This window comes from Zingiber officinale, chromosome 3B (assembly GCF_018446385.1).
Source record: "Zingiber officinale cultivar Zhangliang chromosome 3B, Zo_v1.1, whole genome shotgun sequence".
Lineage (NCBI taxonomy): Eukaryota > Viridiplantae > Streptophyta > Magnoliopsida > Zingiberales > Zingiberaceae > Zingiber > Zingiber officinale.
In genome coordinates, this window is record NC_055991.1 from 28,031,037 (window position 1) to 28,053,925 (window position 22,889).

At 42.5% G+C, this 22,889-nt stretch overlaps 1 long non-coding RNA gene and 1 pseudogene across 1 annotated transcript; one reads left to right on the plus strand and one right to left on the minus strand.

Moving 5' to 3' along the window:
• Nucleotides 1–3,726: 3,726 nt before the first annotated feature.
• On the minus strand, nt 3,727–4,480 carry LOC121968167. The gene is made up of 2 exons (XR_006107976.1): nt 4,260–4,480; nt 3,727–4,123 (listed from the first exon to the last, which is right to left on the minus strand). It is a non-coding gene; the product is annotated as an uncharacterized LOC121968167 (long non-coding RNA).
• Nucleotides 4,481–18,853: 14,373 nt separating this feature from the next.
• LOC121968742 lies at nt 18,854–18,963 on the plus strand (annotated as a pseudogene).
• The last annotated feature ends 3,926 nt before the right edge of the window (nt 18,964–22,889 follow it).

Below are 22,889 nucleotides of genomic sequence, written 5' to 3' on the forward strand. Positions count from 1 at the left end.
GACCTTGCCCAGACCCCCAAACTAGGTCTTCATTGCCTAACCGCAGCTAGGACTTTCCACATGCCTAGCCTCAACTAGGACTTTTCTGCACACTTAGTTACACATGTTAGATCACAAGACTACTTAACTTTGAACCCTTTGTCATAATCAAAACTTAGGTTTGATCATTTAGTACTTTCTGCACCAACAGTATGCTTCGCATGTTGATTAATCTACACAACACATTGTAGTTAACATGTCCTAGATTTTTATACTACAAACACGAAGAATCAAGCATATAAGTAGAAGAGTTTGTACTTTTATTAACTTTAGGTGTAATCACCATTACACTAGCTTAAACAACCCATCGATTACATAACCCTTTCCTAAAAATATTTCATTTTTAGACAGAACAACTCTGTCTGACTCAAAACAATGCAAAAGTCATGCTTACTTAGAAATGATCTAGACACTAGATTCTTCTGAATCTCTGAAATATACAACACATTGTTGAGAGTCAACTCCTTGCCCAAAGTCAGCTTCAGCACCACTTTTTCTTGGCAAATGATGTCCGAGGTTGCTGAGTTCCCCATGAATAATTTATCTTCATTGACTTCTTCAAAGTTGTGCAGTAGCTCCTTGTTGTAGCACACATGTCTGGTGGCACCATTATCGATCCACCATTGCTGCAGATTTGAACTCACTAGATTCAGTTCAGAGACAACAACATAGAGGTCGTTCAAATCTGGTCTCTTGTTCAAGTTGGCACCCTGCTTCTTTTTTTGTTTTTTACACTATGAAGATTTGTAACCTGCTTAGCCACAGTTGAAGCACTTCCTAGAGAATTTCTTGCTTATGCCTCCTTTAGGTCCCATCTTGAAAGTCTTGGGTTCTTCCATCTAAAGTTTGACCGTGCTCGACCATATTGGCTTTCACAGTAGCCTAAGAGAATAATTTTCTCTTCAAACACTTGTTGTCTTCTTCAATTCGAAGTCTAACCACGAGTTCTTCCACGTTCATCTCCTTCCATTTGTGCTTCAGGAAGTTCTTAAAGTCCTTCTAGCCATGATGCAGCTTCTCAATGATAGCAACTACTTAGAAGGTTTCACTCAAAACCATACCTTCTGAGTAGATCTCGTGCAAGATCATCTGAAGCTCTTGGACTTGGCTGATCACCATCTTGAAGTTAACCATCTTGTAGTCCAAGAATAAATCCACAATGAATTTCTTAGCCCCCACATCTTCTGTCTTGTACTTCTTGTCCAAGGACTCCTACAGCTTCTTAGTCATTATCTTCATGCTATACACAACGTATAGCGAGTCGGAAAGGCAGTTGAGTATGTAATTTTGACAAAGGAACTCAGAATGAGTCCATGCTTCCATTGTATTGATGGTATGAACATCAGCATCCTCAGCATTCTTGGAAGGGACATCGGTCAAGAACCGAGCTAGATTGAGATTGGTAAAGTAGAAGAGCATCTTCTGCTACCACCTCTTGAAGTTCAATCCAGTGAACTTCTCTGACCCTCCCCCGTGATTGATTAGCACAGTTTCACTCGAGCAGAGGGGGCCTTCTTATGCTAAGTATATTGTACCTCAACACTTTATTTTTATGTGGTCATCTCAACAAAACCAAATTTGTTTCAAGATTGTTGGACAATCTGTCAGAGATTTTGGTGAATTAGTTGAATCAAAAGTACACCAAATCAAATTCAACATATTTGTCGAGATGACCTAAACAAATAATTTCAGGCTGCCAGCGGGGCTGATTTCTGCTAAGTGCTCAGTACAGACTGCAGAGCGGCCGAGCGATTGAGCGAGTAGAGTAGCAGAGCGGGCCGAGCGGGTGAGCGGACGATGTGATAGAGCTACCGAGCGACAAAGCGGTCAAGCAGTCAAAGCGGTCGAGCAACCAAACGATAGAGCCGCAGAGAGACAAAGCAGCCGAGATAGAGCGACCAAGCGCACCAAGGCCTGCGATGAACGCAGTTTCCTTGAAACATATTCACCCCACCTTCGGTTGTGTTTCGAGATTTTCTCGGGTCGTCTGTTTCCTAGAATATAACGGTCAATTGTGATACACATGAAGAACTGGTGGTCATGACAAAACAGAGAGGTACTCGACTGTTATCACAAGTATACCACCCAGCAAGAGATGCATGACAGAGAAGAGCGAGGGGGGGCATAGGTAGAGAGTTTTTCTATATCCTTTGTTCAAGACCATGGTCTCTCTTTATATATAAGCATCATCCCTCATCTGTATTGAATGCTAAGTAATGACCATTCAATGCTTAAAGATTAATGATAGTCGTTTATCATTACTATTCGGGAGGTTACGAAATCACCATTAACAATGGTTAATGCTTTCGTTACCTTTTTGAGTAGCAAGTAAAAAAAATTCATGTGGTAAAATGTTGGTTGTTCTATTTGGGCAAATTTTACCCCTCACCGGTCCGGCATTCGATGCACGCAGATCGTGCTCGCACATAAGCCAACTTGGTTCAGTGCAAATCTTGACTCTGGATTTGCACCCCCTGCATACCTACATGTGAGAGAGAGTCTCCCCATGTATTTGTTCACATCATCAATATATGTGAATCAATATAAATCAACTAATATATCTTAAAACTTCTAATGTAAAACTAAAATCTCATTCAAAGACTACTTACCTTTGTATTTTCACCTCTTTTTCATTCATATTTCCAACCGTAAGTTGCCTCAAATTTAATATTTTATTGATCAATATTGATTTAATTTAATAGGATATATTATCATATAAATTTTATTTAATAGAATAAATTATATAAGTTTGAATAAGAAAGATTTTGTTAGAAAAAGTTAATCTCATCTTCTTAATTCTTTATTAAGAAATTTATACCATATCCGAAGGAAATTATCAAAGATGGTTATGAATTTTATCGATAAGAGTTTATTTCTGTTAATTAAAACTTGTGAATAATTCATCAATAAATTATTTATTAATTTATCTATCTAAAATTTAATTATAACCTTATTTTTCAATGAATTGCATTTATTAAAGTTTTAAATAAAATAATAACTCTTATTGAGCTAGCTAACAAATAAGTTTAAACTCACGAACACAAATAAAGAAACTTGAATACTCATTTAGTGTCTATACAACTGTATTCATTAACTAATTCCCCTCTTACTCGTGCCCCAATCAAAGTAAATTGTCGCCAGAAATATTGCATGCGATAGTAAGCAAACAGACAAATTTTCCAAGCAACTAATATCTGCAGCGCTAGAATTACTCGTGGTATTGGGTTGTTCCTTGTGTCCCATCTATGCTTTCAGGATTTATCCGATAATCAGTGGAAAAATTCCGTCAAACTGAATTCATCATCTCTAAGTGAATGAATTAAAGATAAAAATATCTAGACACTTAAGCCATTTAATGAATTAATGACAACAAAGATCCAAACAAATTTCTATCACTTTTTTGCAGCAGCATATATGAATGTTGACGCACCTCCTGCACATCTCCTGGAGGATGTGACTTGCGAGCAGCTTCAACCAAAGCTGAGATAGTGCCATTGTGCCACTGAAGAAACAAAGCTCCTATAACTAGGACAAGGGCTTTGGACCTTATCATTAAGGCCTTGGTTGGAAGTTCGTTTTCATCTAAATGAAAGTCCTTGAGAAGAGCTTTCACAGCTTGTTTTTAGATGGAGAAAATATTGCAGATTTACATTTCAAATGTACAAGAAGTAATGCAGGAGACCACACTATCAACCAATAGCGGACGAATGTATTAGCAGCAGTAGGCACTTCAATCACGCGAGAGCTTAAAGTTTAACCCATGAAAGACTCCAAAGGCAAGAACAGTTGGGGACTTACGAAGAAAGAACACAAGTACAAGCCATGATCTCAGCTACGAGAGAAAGAAAACTAAACATAAATAAAAAGAAAGAAGAGAAAATTAACAAGAGAATTCATCACTGATTGAGCCGCTTGAACCAATATCACATCAATCCTGGACACGGACCATCATTCAGACATGTATTGAGCATCGATCTCCATCTCTTCTTCATCCTTTTGCTGTGCATCTTCTGGTTCCTCATCTGCAGTCTCATTGGCTGTCATCTTCTTGTGCAGCAACTCTTCCCCAAATGAGAGCTCGAAACTGCAAAACAGGACAAATGAAAAAACCAGATGTCCTGAAGCTAAATACGTGTAAAAACAGAGCCAGATTGCTTGTCTTGAAGTGCTAAATGCTACATCAACTCACAAATAAAACCAAACTGAAAGAAAGGACTTACTCTGCTTTTCCTTCTTCGAGTGAAGCTGTTTCGCCTCTAGAACTTACTTGTACGCAAGACACTTCAGTGTTCTTGAGCTAGAAGCTGAAGGGTGCTTTAGGAACTCGCACAAGTCTAAACAAGTTGGCAAAGAGGTTGAAATATCCAGCATTAAGCTCTTCAAAGATAAGGAAGATAAATAAACTTAATGAGACCCTTTACTTAATTAGCACAAATGCCAAGAAGATGGAAGGATGTCAGATCATTTTAATACTTTATTATATTCAGCGTCATACTAAAATAAAGTTATTTCTTGCAGACTTTAGATTCGAAAGTGGATCTTTGAGTAACTCTAGACATTAAATTCTAATGTGTCTATTTTTTTTTTCGGTAATTTTTGTTGGTCATAATCTGGTCAGTTAGAATTTTTTATCCTCCAATTAGAATGTATGCATGTACATGCATGTAATTAATGTACACATATGATATTACTAAAATACCCATGTGTACACTTGTATGTATTTATGTAATTAACTGCGGTTTGTAGTGGGAGACGCGCCATTCTGGTTGTTAAGTATTTCAGTGCACCAAGTCAATTCATGTTTTTCTAATGGTTCACTGTTCATCTTAAGGAATAATTAAGTATGGAGGTGCTGTTGTTCTATTTATATGTGTATAAATTACTGACATCTCATTGTTTCAGCATATTTAAGACTGTCAACATAAATTGGTTTGTTTGATGTATTTTGGTTCGACATTGAATGCACGTAGCATTCTGATAATTTCCAGTCAAATTGACTCGATGAACCGAAATTACCATGCCACAGTTAAATAGTAGAATAAGGGAAGATCAAGTTAAAAGGCAAGAGAATATCTATATGATCTTGCTTTCTAACTGGCTTTTTAATCCCCTCTTCAGAACCTTGAAACTTTTAGTATTTATACAGTGCTCAATGTGTTAAAAGGGGAAAAAAGAGAAAGAATTAAAGGTAAAAGAAGCTTGCAGCAGAGCTTTAGGAGAAGAGAAGGGCATGCCTCATGTGCATGGATTTGTAGTACGACGTATCGCACTTGAACAGCATGCAATGCGTGTACGTAAACGTCAAGTTCATGTTAGGAAGGCTTCATTTAACTCTACCATGAACAAAATTACAATCTTGACTGTTAATTGATTAAGGTCGGGTTAATTCTACTCTAATTCCTTTGTATGCAACGGTTAGTGATTGGGCTGTGTGACCTGCAAGTTACTTGATATGGCGATAAAGGTGAACCCCTCAAAAATCGGGTTAAAATGGAGAAGACCGGTTGATGTGACAGTCAAAATCAAGAAGAGATCAAAGGTACCAACAATAATAGGGGTGTGCCCAAACTAGTCGCATGGCGGTTGGACATGAGCATCCGATCGGGTCTCCCGCTCGTCTAAACTTTTGTATCTCAACCTGGGGCAGACATGCCATCCTCATTGTCGATTATTGAGTAACCCGACTAACGACCTTAGCCGATCGGGAATGTGGGTCGATCGGGCACACCATTCCTTTACGGTCAAGGAAGTGGCGGAGTGGAGACCGAATTATTAAAGGCAAGCCATAAGGCCGAACTGACGATCACCTCCAAGTGATAGTCGGTCGGCCTAACGAGGGCCCCACGGATCTACAGTTTCATACTTCTTTTGGAAGTTTGTGCCGTAAAGGATAGAGAATATCCTGCAGATAAATTACACTTTAGAAGTTTCTCACCGGTCCAATCATAGAGATTTGTGTACCCATTTAATGAAAAGTGTCAGTCATTTTATGGCATATACTTTCTTAGGAATACTTTGAAAAGCAAGCAAATGCTTTGCAATATGTGCATAAATACAACAATGGTGGCAAAAGGCGAATACGCTCGTCCCCAGCGCCCCCATCAACCCGTCCAGGGCCAACACGGAGGAGGTAAATCACAGACGGCTACTAGCCTTTGGGAGGTATTTACCCCGACTTTGCCGAGATTCGAACCCCAAACCTCATGGTAGCAACACCTCATGCATAAATACAACAATGATAATATAAAAGGGGGTCTCCATATACATGTAAAGGTATGTGATACTATATATTTCCACACGATCATCGCTACAGTTTACTTCCACTATGTTCTTCTCTTGAATTGCGTACTAAGTCAAGCATCGAAGGGCTAACACCGAGGATCCCTTCCCTAGCTCATACTAACGTTCCGTGTGTTGCAGGATAGTGCAGAGTCTTCATTTGGTCAACAGCAAAGTCACATTTCTAGCCAACCACATTCATCGCTTTTGGACAGGATCATTACTGATTCAAGTCGCAGAAACAATCTTTTACAAAGCAAGATAAGACCATATACAATAGATCCTTTCCTAGGACCTCATATTGATAAGAACTTTGTGCATGCCCGGTGATCGGAGAACAAGTGTGATGAGACTTTTGTCCACACCTTCACTTGCACCATGAATGATATGACGAATAAGGTGAGGCTCCTAATGCGAGGGTCGAAGTCAAGGGAGTTGTTGAATGTGACATTCAAAATCAAGAAGGGATCAACACTCAGGTGGCGGTAAGGTGTACGGCTTGGCCAAATATTGTAGCCGACCAGACCTCTAGTCCGATTGGATCCCCGAGTTCTCCCAGCTTGACGGAATCCCGAGCCGAGTCCTAGTTCAATTCAGAATCAAGTGGCACGGATGCATGGATCAGTAGAATAATCCAGTCGATTGAAACTTTTGCCTAATCAGATTCCGAGTTCTCCCCACTCGATGGAATCCCGAGTCGAGTCCTAGTTCAATTCAGAACCAAGTGGCATGGTCACATGGACCAGCGAAATAATCCGATCAATTAAACCTTTTGCCCGATCAGATTCCGAGTCCTCCAGGTTCGATGAAATCCTGAACCAAACCCTCAGAAGGGTCGAGTCCTTAAAAGAGCTGAAGCCTTCAGGGGGCCAAATCCTCAAAGAAGTTGAGCTCTTGAGATGGTTAGCACTCTTTAGCCGACCGGACCCCATTCGAGAACAAGGTTCGAGCAGACGCTAAAGGGGACTTGGTCGGCCTACCAGCAAAGTGTATTAATGGTCCATTAGATCAACAATCTAAGATCCCTTTTTGGCATCTTATGTAATCGTTGTCAGGGGATATGCTCTTCGGCGAGTCATACAGTGAAAACTTCTGCCCTGCAAAGCATATAAATGGTAGGTTTATTTGAGAAAAGTTGTCAGAATGATAGAACAGTCAGTCATATTTCGGTAATGCATTAATATTCGTGCAAAGAGGAAAAGTAACACAATAAAAGAGGATCTTCACCTACAATCGTAGGTACGCTTCGCCATCAAAGTTTACTTCCCTAGTTTTGGTTTCTTCTTACTCCATCACTTGCCTGATTTGAACGTCGGAATGTCTGCGCTAGGGACACATCCCTGACCTAGTTACTAACACTTTTTTCTCCTAGTTCTTATCTTTGCCATGTAGAATCGTCTACAGTACCAGGTCCCTCCTACCTGGAGTCTTCTCGTAGTTAGTTAATATCAGGGTCACCTAATTAATGTACTATTTTCCCACGTTCAGACAGGATCCATGAACATGAAGGAAGCTACCGCCTACCGGGAGTTTTTATCTGCCAATACAAAGTCCATGACATTTTTTGGGAGGTGAGGCACATGAAAGAAAAGTGAAAAGTTAAGAAAAAGATGCAGAAGATCCAACAGCGCAAAGCAGGAAATCCTAGAGGCATAGTCTTTTAAATTGGTGCGCGCGGTTCAGTCGCCTTGATCGATCAAATTAGGAATAAGAGGCCAAAATGGTCCGGATCTATTAGTAAAGGGCACCCGGTCGAACCATATTTCAAACTGATTCAACCCGAAAAAGGCTCCTTTTAAAAAGCTTTTCCCATATCACACACTTTTGCCCTTTTAAAACTTCCGCTCTGAATTATTTTTATAAAGAAATTTAATCATTTTAAATAAATAAGGATATTATTGAAATTGTAGGAGAAAAAATAATAGGTTATTTTTCTATATCAGATTAAATTAATCAACTTAATCAAGTGATTAACAAGGGGTCTCTAGTAGAAAAATAATATAATTAAACCATCCTCTATAATTTGCTTGATAAACTAATGCTATTTTCCTTTTTAATAAATTGAATGCTTCATTGTAGCAATTGTAGCAAAATTGAATGCTTCATAAAGTATGTTTGAGATGTACAATAATTTTATATCTACTATCATAATCAATTTAAAAATATTGCATTAAATATGAAATTAGAATTTATTACATACTTTAATTGCTTTAAAATTGAAAGCATATATGATTATTTATTAATTTATTAGAAAATATTATTTGCATTGAGCAGTTTATCCTTTTATTTACAATAAAAAGGAGATTGCTGGACACGTATGCTAGTAAATTTAATAGGACAAATATTAAGAGGACTTCTCATATTTATCAAATTTACTTCTTTTTTAAGAAAACCAAGTTTAAAATTTAGAATTTAAACTTTAAAATTTAATCAAATACGCTATTTTAAAAAGAGATATTTGGGGATTATTTGATTTTTACCCAATTTAATAATATGATAAGAAATACAAATGAATAATACTCAAAATAAATATTAAAAAATAAAATGATATATTGTACGATCTACTCGATCAGTCCTTCTAGGTGTTAAATGTTATTGATTATTTATATTTTCTATGCTGAAATAATCGACAAGATTTATAGTCTTTATCGTTCTTTCGTTTGGTCTACAAATTAAGCATCCGTTAATATCTTGAGCAACTCATATATGTATCAAAAGAAGAGGGAGGATATGGTCGTCGAGAATTATAAGTATGGGGACCGCGGATGCCGGCCGAGCGGTCATTCCGCTCGGCCCGAGGACAAGATCGTTGGATGGTCGATACCTGTCCGAGCAGCTCTTCCGCTCAGCCTGTAACAGACAAAAGGAGGATAAGAGGATATTTTTTTGGGAACCTGTGCCGCCGACAGACGGCATGCTTGGCGGCATGATCAGACATAAGATCGTACGATGGAAACTTTCATGTCTTGTCAGAGATATGTTCAAGTCGTTAAGGTATGGTGTCAAGGACACTTCCCTGACACGTCTCTTCAGGGTATGCTTTGAAGAACGTGCACGCATCGAGGAGCGTGCACGCGCTCCCAGAGAGTCCTATATAAAAACCCCCAAGTTTCGACGGAAGTATGCATAATCTCTCTGTCATTTTGCTTCCTCATTTCTTTTACATCACCGGTGTTTGACTTGAGCGTCGGAGGGTCATCGCCGGGGAACCCTTCCTCGGCTCGACACTGACGTTACTGTGTTTGCAGGCTTCATTGACGAGGAGTCCACCAATAATCAACGAGAGCACCACGTACCTAACATCTATTGCCTCGACTCCCAGACAGGATCACCTACAAAAATAAACTGTTGTCGTCGATTGCATAAGTGGGTAACATTACTACTTAACTAAATTACAAAATATCTTCATCTTTGTCAATGTCATCTTTAAAACTACTCCCTTCTTTTCGAACTTCTCATTTGCTTCTTGGTTTGTGATTGTAGTGCGAAGCAATATCTACAAGTTTTTTTTTTCTTTTTATTTCATTAACTTCTTTTGCAGGATTGCCAACATTGGGACCTACAATAAACAACCATGAGACTATGTTGTTTATCAAATACCACCTCCCTCCAGGTCCATCCTCTAATTTGAAACTTCTTATTGCTCTTCAAAAAGGGGCTCATAGTTGTACTACCTTTCATCCCATGTCTCGTTTCCTACCTTATGTCACATTGTGATGTAATTATTCTTCTTCGACTCATTAATCTATTCCTAAGACTCACTCTTGCATTCAAGGTGGAGGCTAAACTATGATTGAGGAAATATAATTGCATTCAAATACTACATACAAGTTGGTGCCTCTTCCTCTCTCCAAGTCCTCCGTATTCACAGAGAAGAGATTACTTATTGGCATTAGGTATCATATGAAAGTTCAATTAGTAGCTAAGTGATACACTAAAGTCTATAGAGTGGATAACCTAGACACCTTTGCCTTAGTAGTTACAATTGTTGTAATATACTAAAAGTATAACTAAGGATTTAAAATAATTAAATATTGATATAATTAAATTATTTTAAGTTAAATAAATATATTTTAACAGATAATTTATTAGGAAATAAGTTTATATGAATTTATTAAAATTTTCTGAAATTTAAAGAATTCCTTTTATATTTTATTGGGGATAAATGGATAGAATAAAAGTCTGTTTTAACTATCCAATTTAAATGAGGAAATGTTGAATTTCCAAAATTTATTTTTCTTTTTCTCCCTAACCCTAAAAGTCACGCCGCTTCTCCTCCTCGCATGTCGTCATCGTGCTTGCTTGCACAGCGCTGCCGTTGGACGACGCAGGTCATGGCCAACCGCCTCCTCATCACCGTCGGCATCTGGCTTCTCCTTCTCATGAGTCATAGCCTATTCCCTTACCATGCGCACGTTGCGATCTCACCATAGTGCCGACTCCCTCCTCATGCACGCACGTTGCGCGTTGCCGCCTGCTGCCGTCACCGCACCGGCTGTCGTGCGCCCAACTACCGGTGCCACTCCCTTCCTCTTCCCCGGAGTCAATAGCCATCGTCTTGCTTCAAACACAAAGAACAAGCATGCCTCGTTGCCTCCGCACCTCTCCTTTGTTGTGTCCACAATGTTGCGAACCTCCTCCTAGCGTCATGTCTTGGTTGATGTCATCATCACTGACAAGCCCCGCCAGACACAAGAAATTTTGGCTGTTAACTCTCTTTGTTCACCCTGTCGTCAGCGGTGGTTAGTCACGGTGACCGTCGTCGCCTGCTCTCCCGACGCAACCCACTGCTGGTACACTTCCCATGCCAATACCGACCGACCGTTACCCTTGTTCCAACGATGGTGTAGAGGTAACAACACTTTAATTACACTATGTTGATTTAGTAATTAGGATTACTTAATCGATTAATATTTGCTTAATTAAATGTAAGAAACTAATGAATAGTTAGTTTACCTAACCACAAAGTGTTGGGACATTGACATCCGCTAGAGGGGGTGAATAGCATCTCACTTAAATCGATCGCTTTCTATAATGTTAGTGCACAGCAGAAATACCAAAATAAATCTAACAAATAGAATACTAAACCTAGAGGTAATAACCAAGACAATCACACCTCTAACATGATTATGTAGTGTGGCTCAGAGATCACTTACTCCTACTCCACGGCTGTCCGTAAGGTGGACGATCCCGATCCGTCGGTGGATGACTCCTCGAAAAATCTCCGGCTAGCTCAAGCTCCTTGTCGGTGGAGAAACCTTGCCACAAACACTTGAATATAAGCACACCGATCACACGAGAGCTTGGGAGACTCTAATAGGCTTTAACCAAGTCTATTTCGTCAATTTTAACCAACCTTCCAATGCTTGGTTATATAATCCACAAGTTGAAAAACCCTGCATACCAGGCGACTGCCAAAACTATCAATCGACTACTCTTTGTGGAGATTCGACTGTTACAGTCCAACCGCTCGATATCAGTCGACTGATACTTCCATCAATCGACTGTTTCATACTAACCGAACGAACAAAAGTATTTTGTTCGCTCCCAGTCGATTGTCCGGTCGACCGCACCAGTCGACTGATGAAAATACCAGTTGACTGTTACAGTAATGTTATAGTACTGCTACATTAACACATAGTACTACTACAGTAACGATATAGTAAACCCTAATCCTAGAATTTAACCCCGAGTACATTCATTCAGCACTCGTTCTTACCCGACCAACCTAAATCTAGCCTTCTAGCCTCCTCTATCAGCCTTGCGTCCCTCGGATGTCTCCCCATCCTTCACATCTTGCCTTCTGGAGCTTTCATCGGCCTTGTCATTGTTGTCAGGTCTTCCTTTGCCAAGAGGTTGCGCCTCCGGGACTTCATCCATTGCCAAGTCACACTTGGATTTACGTTACCAAGACTACATACTTGGACTTACACCACCAAGACTCATCCTTGGACTTTTCTCCTTTGCAAAGATTACACTTGGACTTTCCTTGTTGTACTTGTATCCTGCACACTCACAATGCATATCAAATACAACAATAAACCTAACTTAAACCTTTGCCCAAATATTAAAACCTAGGGCGCTAGATTTCTCCACACAAAGGATTCAAATTGCTAAGTTGAAGATGAACTAATAAGTTGATTAATTAATCAATAAGGTTTAATTGTTGATTAATAGATTCTTAGGTTCCCCTATCCTATATTTGTAAGATTTGATCTCGTTCGATGCGATCTCACGGACTTGAAGACGATTTGGACACGCTACATCAAGGTGGGTAGATTCTGCTTATCTTCTTGATAGCTTTGTTTATAGTGCATGATTATTTACTGTCATATTTTGATGAGGTCGCAAATACTCGCTTACCTTAAGTCTGTCCTATATCACTCCTGAGTTTGATACCTTATTGGTTATCCTTATGTTGATCTATTATTGATAGCTATGTAGTTATGTGTAATATTCATGATAGTGTTTATGGATATGCATGATATTATCATACCGTAGTGTAGGACATTGGATATTCTGTTAGGCCCCTTAGTATATGATTTGACTCTGTATTTATTGTTAGGATGATCATACCGTAGCATAGGACATCAAGCATCTTGCTAAACCTTCATTTATTATTTCATACTGTAGTGTAGGATATTTATTGAGTATCATAATAGACCCTTGTTGTTATTTAGGCCTATAGCTTATATTCGTGAATTTATATTATAGTAGGGTTATATACTTAGACTCATGTCTATAGATCACTGATATCATAAGTAATATAGTTGTATACTGGTGCGAGGACATATATGTTAGTGAGATTATACTGATCTATACTTGTTAGAAATCACTCCCTAGCAGAAGGGTAGTATATTCCACTAGACTTTCCCCTCTGAATCAACCCCTAGGATTACTTGATCTTGATCCTGTTGTTTATTATATCTATGATGATTTCATAGAATTAGTCGAGATATTAATCCTAGGTGACTAGTAATTTGAGGATGTGATTGTCTATTTTCTATCTATATATTAGTAGGATTACATCGTAATACAGGGTACCGAGTATCCTAGTAGACTCTTATTTGTTATATAGGCTCATGCCTATATATTAGTGGAATTATACCATGGTATAACGTTTCGAGGATCCTACAAGACCCTTGGTTGCTATATTCTGTCGACCATTATCTTCCATTCGTGGTTGAGAGAGCCGTCGACAATCGTTGGTATATCCTGTCGACCATTGTCTCTCATTCGTGGTTGAGAGAGTCGTCAGCAATTGTTAGTATATCTGGTCTCCCATGTGTGGTTGAGAGAGAGTCGTTAGTGGCCATTGGTATATATTCTGTCTGCCCACGGGATCATCCCTGTAGAGCGTTCTCCCACAGACAGTGACTAGTTATTGACCCTATCCGTCCACAGGACCATCCGTCGTAGAGCGTTCTCCTGCGGACAGTGACTAGTCATTTACCTTGACTGCCCACGGGATCATCCGTGGTAGAGTGTTCTCTCGCAGCCAATGTTTGTCATATACTTTCTATATATTTGTCATGTATTTGTTCGTGTAGGTTTGGATGTACTGTATGCACTCCTGATTTATTGGTTATTCTTGGTTAAGCAGATTAGTGAAGTGTTATATTATTGATAATACTTTTAGTTAGCTGGTGATTATTTTGGGACATTTACGTTGGTTAGTAAGTATTTTACCTAAGACTGTATCCTTTGATCTCCTGTCAGTATGTTATTCATGCGCTATCTTCTTCTACCCACTGAGTGGTTGTACTCACGACCCTTTGCTTTTCCCTTGACTTTCATGTTAGCAGATAGAGGAGGTGTTGTGTCGCTCAGAGATCCTGGCTGGTAGTCTCGCTCGAGTTGGATTTATGTTGAGTTGTTTCATTTTATTGTTTTCGTTGCTTGTAGTTATTGTTCCTTCTATTTTGGATTTTTGAGTTGTTCACATGTACATGCATACATACACACATTGTCATTTGCAACTTGATGTTATTATTATATCACATTGGTATTTATGTTAGTTTAAATTGATTTGATATCATATTTCATATATTATCATTAAGAGGTACAGTCTAATTTAATGGATAAATATATCTTCAGGACATGATAATTACTTTTGTTCATCCTTACCTTTGTAGCTATTTTTCAATGGCTCCGTCGCTTATTGAATATCAAGGATGTCTTCACGGTAACCTTACAAAGGTATATATGGAGCAACTCCTCGAATTAGTTGCTTAGGGGAGAGTGGCCTGCTATGCAAGCTCAAAAAGTCCTTGAAACATCTTGTCAATGTTGACTTTTCAAAGAAGCTTAATCAAAGGATAGTAACCTATACAAGTGATCGTCCTTTATTTTTTTCACAAATCTATATAAATTTTGACTAATTAATGATTTTATATTTGATTATTGACTTCATAATATTATTTAGGTAGGTCTTTAATTAACGCGGACTTAAAGTAGTCAGGGATACTTGTCTTTGTTCACTTGGTTTAGATATATTTACCACAATAGTTATTTATCGATATTTACCTAGGTTGCTTTAATATTAATTATTATTATACCAATTTAGCAACAATTAATTATCTATTAATGCATTGTCTTTTTTTATAGGTAGTTAAGGATTATAGGTGACATATTACTGTCTTATTTCTTGCATTTCAATATGGTAAGTTTTTAAATATTTTTCATTATGCATTGATATTTTGTGTAATTTTTCATACTTTGTGTTAACAATTATGGTGGATAACATTGACATGATGACCATCGGAGAAATACTGATAGAAGATCACCATCGGAGTATGCTTCAGTAACTTCACAATCCCAATCCCTTGTTGGCGATGTACTTTTTTGCCCCTTAAATTGCAAGACCTTCTCATTCGCAATAAATTTTTTCGCTAGTACCTTTTACAGTACCTTCGCTTGTTCCTTCAGTGCGACACTTAGTTGTTGAGAGCAAAGACAATCAAAAGTTGATAGCTCGTTGTAGAGATTCGTAAGTACTAAAGATTACAAGTTTACATGTATTATTATTTTATTTATTATTAATGTTTTATTTTTTCAACTAACTAAATTTATTTAACATTGTTAGTTTTTGACTTTATGATAGATTTATAAATTCTGTCCGTGTTATTCATGAACTTAGTAGAATAGTGAATAACTATTGACAAGAAGATTCAATGACTTATCAAGTACTTCAAATCTAACAAAAGGGCTATATAAATGGTGGAACGAGTTCAAGATAAGTTATATATCCCAGTTAGTTATGCATGAAATTTAAGTTTCTAATACATTTTTTTTCCATTGCAATGAGTATTCACTTGGAATCCAATTGAAGAGTTGGAAATAATGAGGATTTTTAAGAAAAATAATATAACGATCATATCCATCGTACACTAAATTATGATAAGACTAAGGAAATCCCCAAGGCTATAGTGTCATGGTAGAATATTCAAATTATTATCTAGACATTCGTAGTTCGATCCTCAGCTATGACGTATTTTTAAGAATTTTTCTTCCAAATTAGGGGGGGGGCAACAAAAGGGGCTTCTGGGCTGACCACTACATGCGCTTCCCGATTTATCCTGGTGGCCGATGAAAAACTTCTGTGGGGCCGGGTCGATTACCCCTATGGATAGTCAATGAGGTTGACTGGAATTATCATTTTTGTTTATGATAAGACTAAGGGATTGATATAGCTGAGGTAAATGTCTCCCTCATACGTCAGTCACTATTCTAAAGACTAATAACCACTCGTGTTTTACCTCTTTCGTATTGGCCCTTGATGGATTGATGGAGATACTGAAAATGAACCTAGTCATCTTGTACCATCATAATAAGACTAAGGGAAAAAAAGCCTCCTTACATTACTAAGGATAATTGGGATAAAATTATACATTATTAGGAATATGAGGCGGATAGATACAGAAGTCAATCGAATAAAATAAATCAAGTGTATAATTCTATATAATCGATTATGATTTAGTTTTTATAGGATACATAATGGATGTTGTTTGAGAGAGTTATATCTGAGAGACTATTTTACAAAATCAAAGTACATCTCTGGCCTTTGCAGACATGTAGTGATCCTGTCCGAACTATGAGTTGATGAAAGCTGGGGACGTGGCGCTCTCGACTGGCTTCGTGTAGACGTCGGGATGAGGTGGACCTCCGGCGAACCTGCAACAAAGTCGGGCTGGGAAGGGGTTCCCGGCGATGACCCTCGACGCTCAAGTCAGGCGAGAAGAAAGCTGGAGCAAGATAATGAGAACTGTAGCTACAATGTCGATGATTGCATACCTTCGCTGAAGCTTAGGGGTCCTTATATAGGACCCCGGGGAGGTGCATGCACGCTTCTCGAGGCATGCACGCTTCCCCAAACATACCTCAAACATGGATGTCAGAAAAAACATGTCTGACGCTATTCCGCAACCGTCCGAGCATATCCCTGACGGGATAGTGGAAACTTCCATCGTACGATTCTGTGTACGGTCTGACCGTCGACCATGCCGATTGTCAGCGGCAGCTGTCTCTAAGCCGATCTCCCCAGCTGTCCCTTTTGTCCTTTTTTTTGTCTTTCGTCCATTCCTAGGCCGGGCGGGCCGGCCGCCCGCCGCTTCAGGCGCGCAGGGATGTGAGTGTATCGGACCGAGGGGGAAAGCCCCCGGTCATGTGCTCGGATGAGATTACGCCACCTTGATCTGCGACTCAGCCGGGCGGCTTGGCCGCTCGGCACAAAAACTCCTTTACCTTGCGTCGGAAACCCGACCTGTGGTCGAGCTGTCTTTCGTCCGGCCTGGGAGATTCCGCTCGACAGGACCTTAGGGTCGACCCTCTTAACCTTTGACTCCTACGTGTCACTGACCTCCTCCTGGGCGGGTGCCCCGTCCTTACCACCGGATCACGTGCCTCCCCCTCAAGTCTAGTCGAAGGAGGCGCTAAGTCCGACCGACTGGACCGCGAGTCGGGCCGAGTGACAGCCATTCTCCAACTTTCTGCATCGACTTCCGCGACCTGAATAAAGCGTGCTCGAAGGATTTCTACCCTCTACCCTGAATCGACCAACTAGTAGATTCCACCGCTGGGTGCGAGCTGATATGCATGCTGGATGCATATCAGGGCTACCACCAAGTGTCGCTCGCCTGGGAAGATCAGGAAAAAGTGAGCTTCGTTACTGCGGACGGGACTTACTGCTACAACGTAATGTCGTTCTGGCTGAAGAATGCCGGAGCTACATACCAAAGGCTAATGAACAAAGTGTTCCGGGAGCAGATCGGGAGCAACCTGGAAGTATACGTGGATGATATACTTATTAAATCTTTCCAGGCGGCGGATCTTTGTGCAGATATAGAGGAAACCTGCCGTGATGAGAAAGTATGGAGTCAAGCTGAGCCCCCAAAAGTGTTTGTTCGGGGTAAAAGGTGGACACTTCCTCGGTTACATCGTGACCGAGCGGGGTATAGAGGTGAACCCTAGCAAGGTGAAAGCGCTACAGGATATGTCGCCTCCCAAAAACCTGAGGGAAGTGCAGCGTCTTACCGGTTGGATAACGGTGTTATCGCGATTCATCTCCAGAACGGTCGACCGGAGCCTACCTTTCTTCAAGATCCTATGTAAAGATACCAAGTTTCAGTGGGACGGGGAGTGTGATCGGGCGTTTAAAGACTTGAAAGCCTATCTGAATTCGTTACCTGTACTGGCTAAGCCGAACATAGGCGAGCCGCTCCGTATATACTTGTCATCAACCGAGCATGCTGTTGGCTCGGCGCTGGTGAAAGAGGACGGGGAAGAGCAGCCCGTGTATTTCCTTAGCCACATTTTAAAAGACGCTGAGTCCCGCTATACCGGTCTCGAGAAGCTCGCTTTCGCGCTGGTCTTGGCCGAACGGAGGCTCCGCCCTTATTTCTTAGCACATACGATTATCGTCATGACGAACAGCCCACTGGGAAGAGTGCTCCTAAATCTAGAAGCATCCGGGCGGCTCATCAAGTGGACAACAGAGCTCAGTGAATTTGACATCCAATATCAACCCCGCTCGACGATTAAGTCGCAGTCCTTGGCGGATTTTGTAACGGAGGTATAGAATCCCGAGCCCGAAGCTTTATGGAGAGTATTTGTAGACGGATCATCCACTCGGCTCGGAAGCGGGATTGGTATCTTGCTACTTTCTCCTCATGAAGAGAGGATGCATCTGTCTGTCCGGTTGGACTATCAAGCAACAAATAATGAAGCAGAGTATGAAGCCCTCATAACTGGCTTGCAGGCTGCCCGACATGTGGGGGCCTGCCGAGTAATCCTTTACTCGGATTCTCAGCTTGCCGCCCAGCAGCTCTCAGACACTTTTGAGATAAATAATGCGAGGCTCAAGCTCTACGCGGAAGCCTTCAAAAAGCTTAAACCCAACTTCAGGGAGGTAGTCATATAGAAGATACCCCGAACGGAGAACCAGGCGGCGGACGAATTAACTAAACTTGTAAGCTCGATAACACCGATGATGATCCAGCAGCTGATCGAGCAAGTATCCTTGGTGGCTCATATCAACATCTGATAAAATTGCCTGAGACATCCGATAAAATTGGAACGATACAGAGAAGATTACATGGCCCCTGCGCAAGGATGACACGCATAAATTGAGAAATTTGATCCTGTCCGAACTATGAGTTGATGAAAGCTGGGGACGTGGCGCTCTCGGCTGGCTTCGTGTAGATGTCGGGATGAGGTGGACTTCCGACGAACTTGTAACAAAGTCGGGCGGGAAGGGGTTCCCGGCGACGACCTTCTGACGCTCAAGTCAGGCGAGAAGAAAGCTGGAGCAAGATAATGAGAACTGTAGCGACAGTGTCGATGATTGCATACCTCCGTTGAAGCTTAGGGGTCCTTATATAGGACCCCAGGGAGGTGCGTGCATGCTTTCTGAGGCGTGCACGCTTCCCCAAACATACCTCAAACATGGATGTCAGAAAAAGCATGTCTGACGCCATTTCGCAACCGTCCGAGCATATCCCTGACGAGACAGTGGAAACTTCCATCGTATGATTCTGTGTATGGCCTGGCCATCGGCCATGTTGATTGTCGGTGGCAGCTGTCTCTAAGCCGATCTCCCCAGATGTCCTTTTCTGTCTTTCGTCTATTCCTAGGCCGGGCAGGCGGGCCGCCTGGCACTTCAGGCGCGCGGGGATGTGAGTGTATCAGATCGAGCGGGAAGGCCCCCGATCATGTGCTCGGATGAGATTGCGCCACCTTGATCTGCGACTCAGTCGGGCGGCTTGGCCGCTTGGCACAGAAACTCCTTTACCTTGCGTCGGAAACCCGACCTGTGGTTGAGCTGTCTTTCGTCCAGCCTGGGAGATTCTGCTCGGCAGGACCTTAGGGTCGACCTTCTTGACCTTTGACTCCTACGTGCCACTGACCTCCTCCTGGGCGGGTCCCTCGTCCTTACCACAGGATCACGTGCCTCCCCCTCAAGTCTAGTCGAAGGAGGCGCTAAGTCCGACTGACTGGACTGCGAGTCAGGCCGAGTGACAGCCATTCTCCCACTTTTGAAAATGTCATTCCGCTCAGCCAATATGGAGGCAAGTATCGCCGTTCGACCTCCTCCTGATGATTGCCCTGCTGACCCGCTGGCGGTCAACGCTGACGTCCCTAGGATCTCCCTGTAATGCGTGCAAATCCTTACCATTAACGTTGGGCACACGACCTCTGCCCCGTAATGGGGCTCATTAAATGTGCTCCCGTGACCTGATGCCACATGGCGCCACTGCCGTCATCGTACGGCGGTGGCGTCGCCTCCGATGGGACCTTCAGCGGTTTGAAATGAGCGGTTAGATATGGGCCTCGGACCCTGTGACCTGAATCTGACAGCTCGGGAGGATTGGGCCCAACCTTATAAAGCCCTCGTCGCCCTCCTCCGCCGTATTTTCGCAATCGTGCGTTCAAAAGCCTCCGCTTGCGCTCAGTGCACTAGTGAACTTGCTCCCTAGCATTCCGACGACTCCTCGCCCTCTTTTTCCGACCGTCCTCTTTTCTGTAAGGATCCTTTGCCTCTTACTCCTTGGTTCTCGTGTTTTCTTTGCATTCTTCGCCGTGTTCTTGCTTCTTGGTCACTGTTCCGTTCATCTTCCCCATTGAGCCCCTTGCTTTTTCTTCTGACTTCGCCTTTTCCACTATTCCGGCCATGGCTAGTTCTTCCCAGCCCTCAGACCTCACCCCCGGCCCGTGGTATACTACTATGGAGTCACGGTTCGATCAGCGTGACGCGGAGGGCCTAGTTAATGCTTTTGATCTTCCCTCTGATTTCGAATTTATTCTGCCCTCGCCTTCCGCCCGACCGCACAAACCGTCGCTCGACACTATTTGTTTTTTCCGCGATCAATTTGTGGCCGGTCTGCGCTTTCCTCTTCATCCCTTTATCGTCGAAGTCTGTAATTTCTTCGGTATTCCGCTTGGCCAGTTGGTACCAAATTCCTTTCGCCTTTTGTGTGGAGTTGTTATGTTATTCAAAATCCACAATATTCCCCTCCGCCCGGAGGTTTTTTACTACTTCTATTACCCCAAGCAATCCGAGCTGGGCACTTATCTGTTCCAGTCTTGGATCGGCTTGGTCTTCTTCGATAAGATGCATTCCTCCAACAAACATTGGAAGGAATACTTTTTCTTCCTTCGTCTTCCCGGACGGCTCCCCTTCTTGACTAAGTAGCAGGTCGGACCACCGACCTCCCTCGAGCTGAAGAGGTACAAGACCCGGCTGGACTATCTCCAGGCTGCGAATATGCTGGTCGGCCTCAAGGTCGATATCAATAAGCTTCTACCAGAAGGGGTGATGTATATGTTCGGCCTGAGTCTGAGCCGAACCAAGCTCCCGAACACCTTCGGTAAGAAGTTCATCTTTGTCTGTAATTTGCGTCTAACTGATTTTCTTATTTTTCTTTCATAGCTAACATTGTAATGGAGTCCGTCTTGTTCGATATCCTGAAGAAGAAGGCGGCAGCAATTGAGGTAGCAGCAGCCAAGGAAATGGAGCAGCTGAACATCGCTCCGGTCGGCTCTCACGAAGGTGAGAGCGAAGCGGACACTGGGGAGTCGACCGCTCAGACCACCCCTATGGAGGTGACGGGTGAAGCAACCACCAACAGGGGTCTGACCGCCGACAATTCCGAACCGGAAGATGATCTCCCCCTCAACCGGAAGAGACGCAGGATGGAGGCGCCCCTGCGTTCGGCCACTTTCGTGAAACAAGTGTCTGAGCTAGCGGGCGTTCCTTCTCCGAGAGGGCAGGTGCCGTCTGTTGAGGCCCTCTCTTCCGACCGGACCCCCTCCCAGCTGGAATTGCCGGCAGATCCCATCGCGTTTCAGCCGGTCCGCTCCTTGCCTCCGGCGTCTTAGAGGCCTCGCCGCTCGGCCATACTTTCCGCGTCGTCCGCCCCAGCATCTGATCCCTCCGCGTCCACTCACATGACGTCGGGCAGGCGTCGCACCATTAAGGCCACTTTGCATCTTCCTACCGAGGATTACCTGGCGGAGTCGGATCGGCCCACGACCCCTGAGCACATGATCGCCATTCGGGGGCCGCTCATCGAGGTATGGGCGGATGCCCGAGCTCGTGTTGCCGTAATGCCTCCCGGTCTGCTAGCTAACAGTCACATGCGGCATGCCACCGGCGTAAGTCTTCTGTCCACCCAAACTTCTTTGCATCGCCTCCCCGTTCGACACTAAAAAGCTCCTTTTTCGTTAGCATTGGGTGGAAGACGTAGCGGTTTCCGCTCGTCTGGCGATGCTGGAAGAAGAGCTGAAGCATCTCAAGACTTCTGGCGGGCCATCCTCTTCTCAGGGCCCTTCATATGCCGAGTTGCAGAAGGAACTAGCCAAGACCAAGGAGCTGCTAGAGGCCGAGCGGAAGAAGACGGCCGACTAGGCGTACATGCTGGGCAAGCTCGAAAAGCAAGTCAAAACTTATGATCGTAAGATAAAACTCGCGACCACTCGGAAGAATAACGCTATCGCTGATCTGGAAGCGAAGAATGTGGAGGCCCGCGCCCTGGAACAGCAGGTAAAGGAGTTGGTGGATCTGCTGAACGGCGAGAAGAAGGGTCGTTCGGTCGAGGTGGCGGCTCTCAAGGACGAGCTGAAGACCCTGCAGGAGGCCCTTGAGGCCTCTCGCTCTGTTCTCAAGGAGTATCAGGAGGCTGAGCCAAGCTATTTCGCCATACTGAGGCATAAGTACATCCGCTCGGATGAGTTCGTTCAGAAGGTCTGCGATCGGCTCGTCCATGCCTTCGAGTTGGCTATTATAGCCACGACGGATTATCTGAAGGCAAAAGATCATCTTCCGAAGTCCTTCCTAATTCCCGTCCGCGAGCATGCTCCCCTTCTTACCACTGTGCCGAAGGATGTTTTTGACTTTCTAGAATAAAGTGTTTTTGTAGTTATGCCGCTCGGTCGGCGAACTTCCCCTTTTATTTTATGAAAGTTTTCTCGCGCTTTGCCGGTTTACTCTTTCTGGTCTAACATAGATAATCGTGTATCCCGAGTGGGCTGTATTGATTTCCTCCTGACTTTTAATGATCGCCACTCGTCTCTTG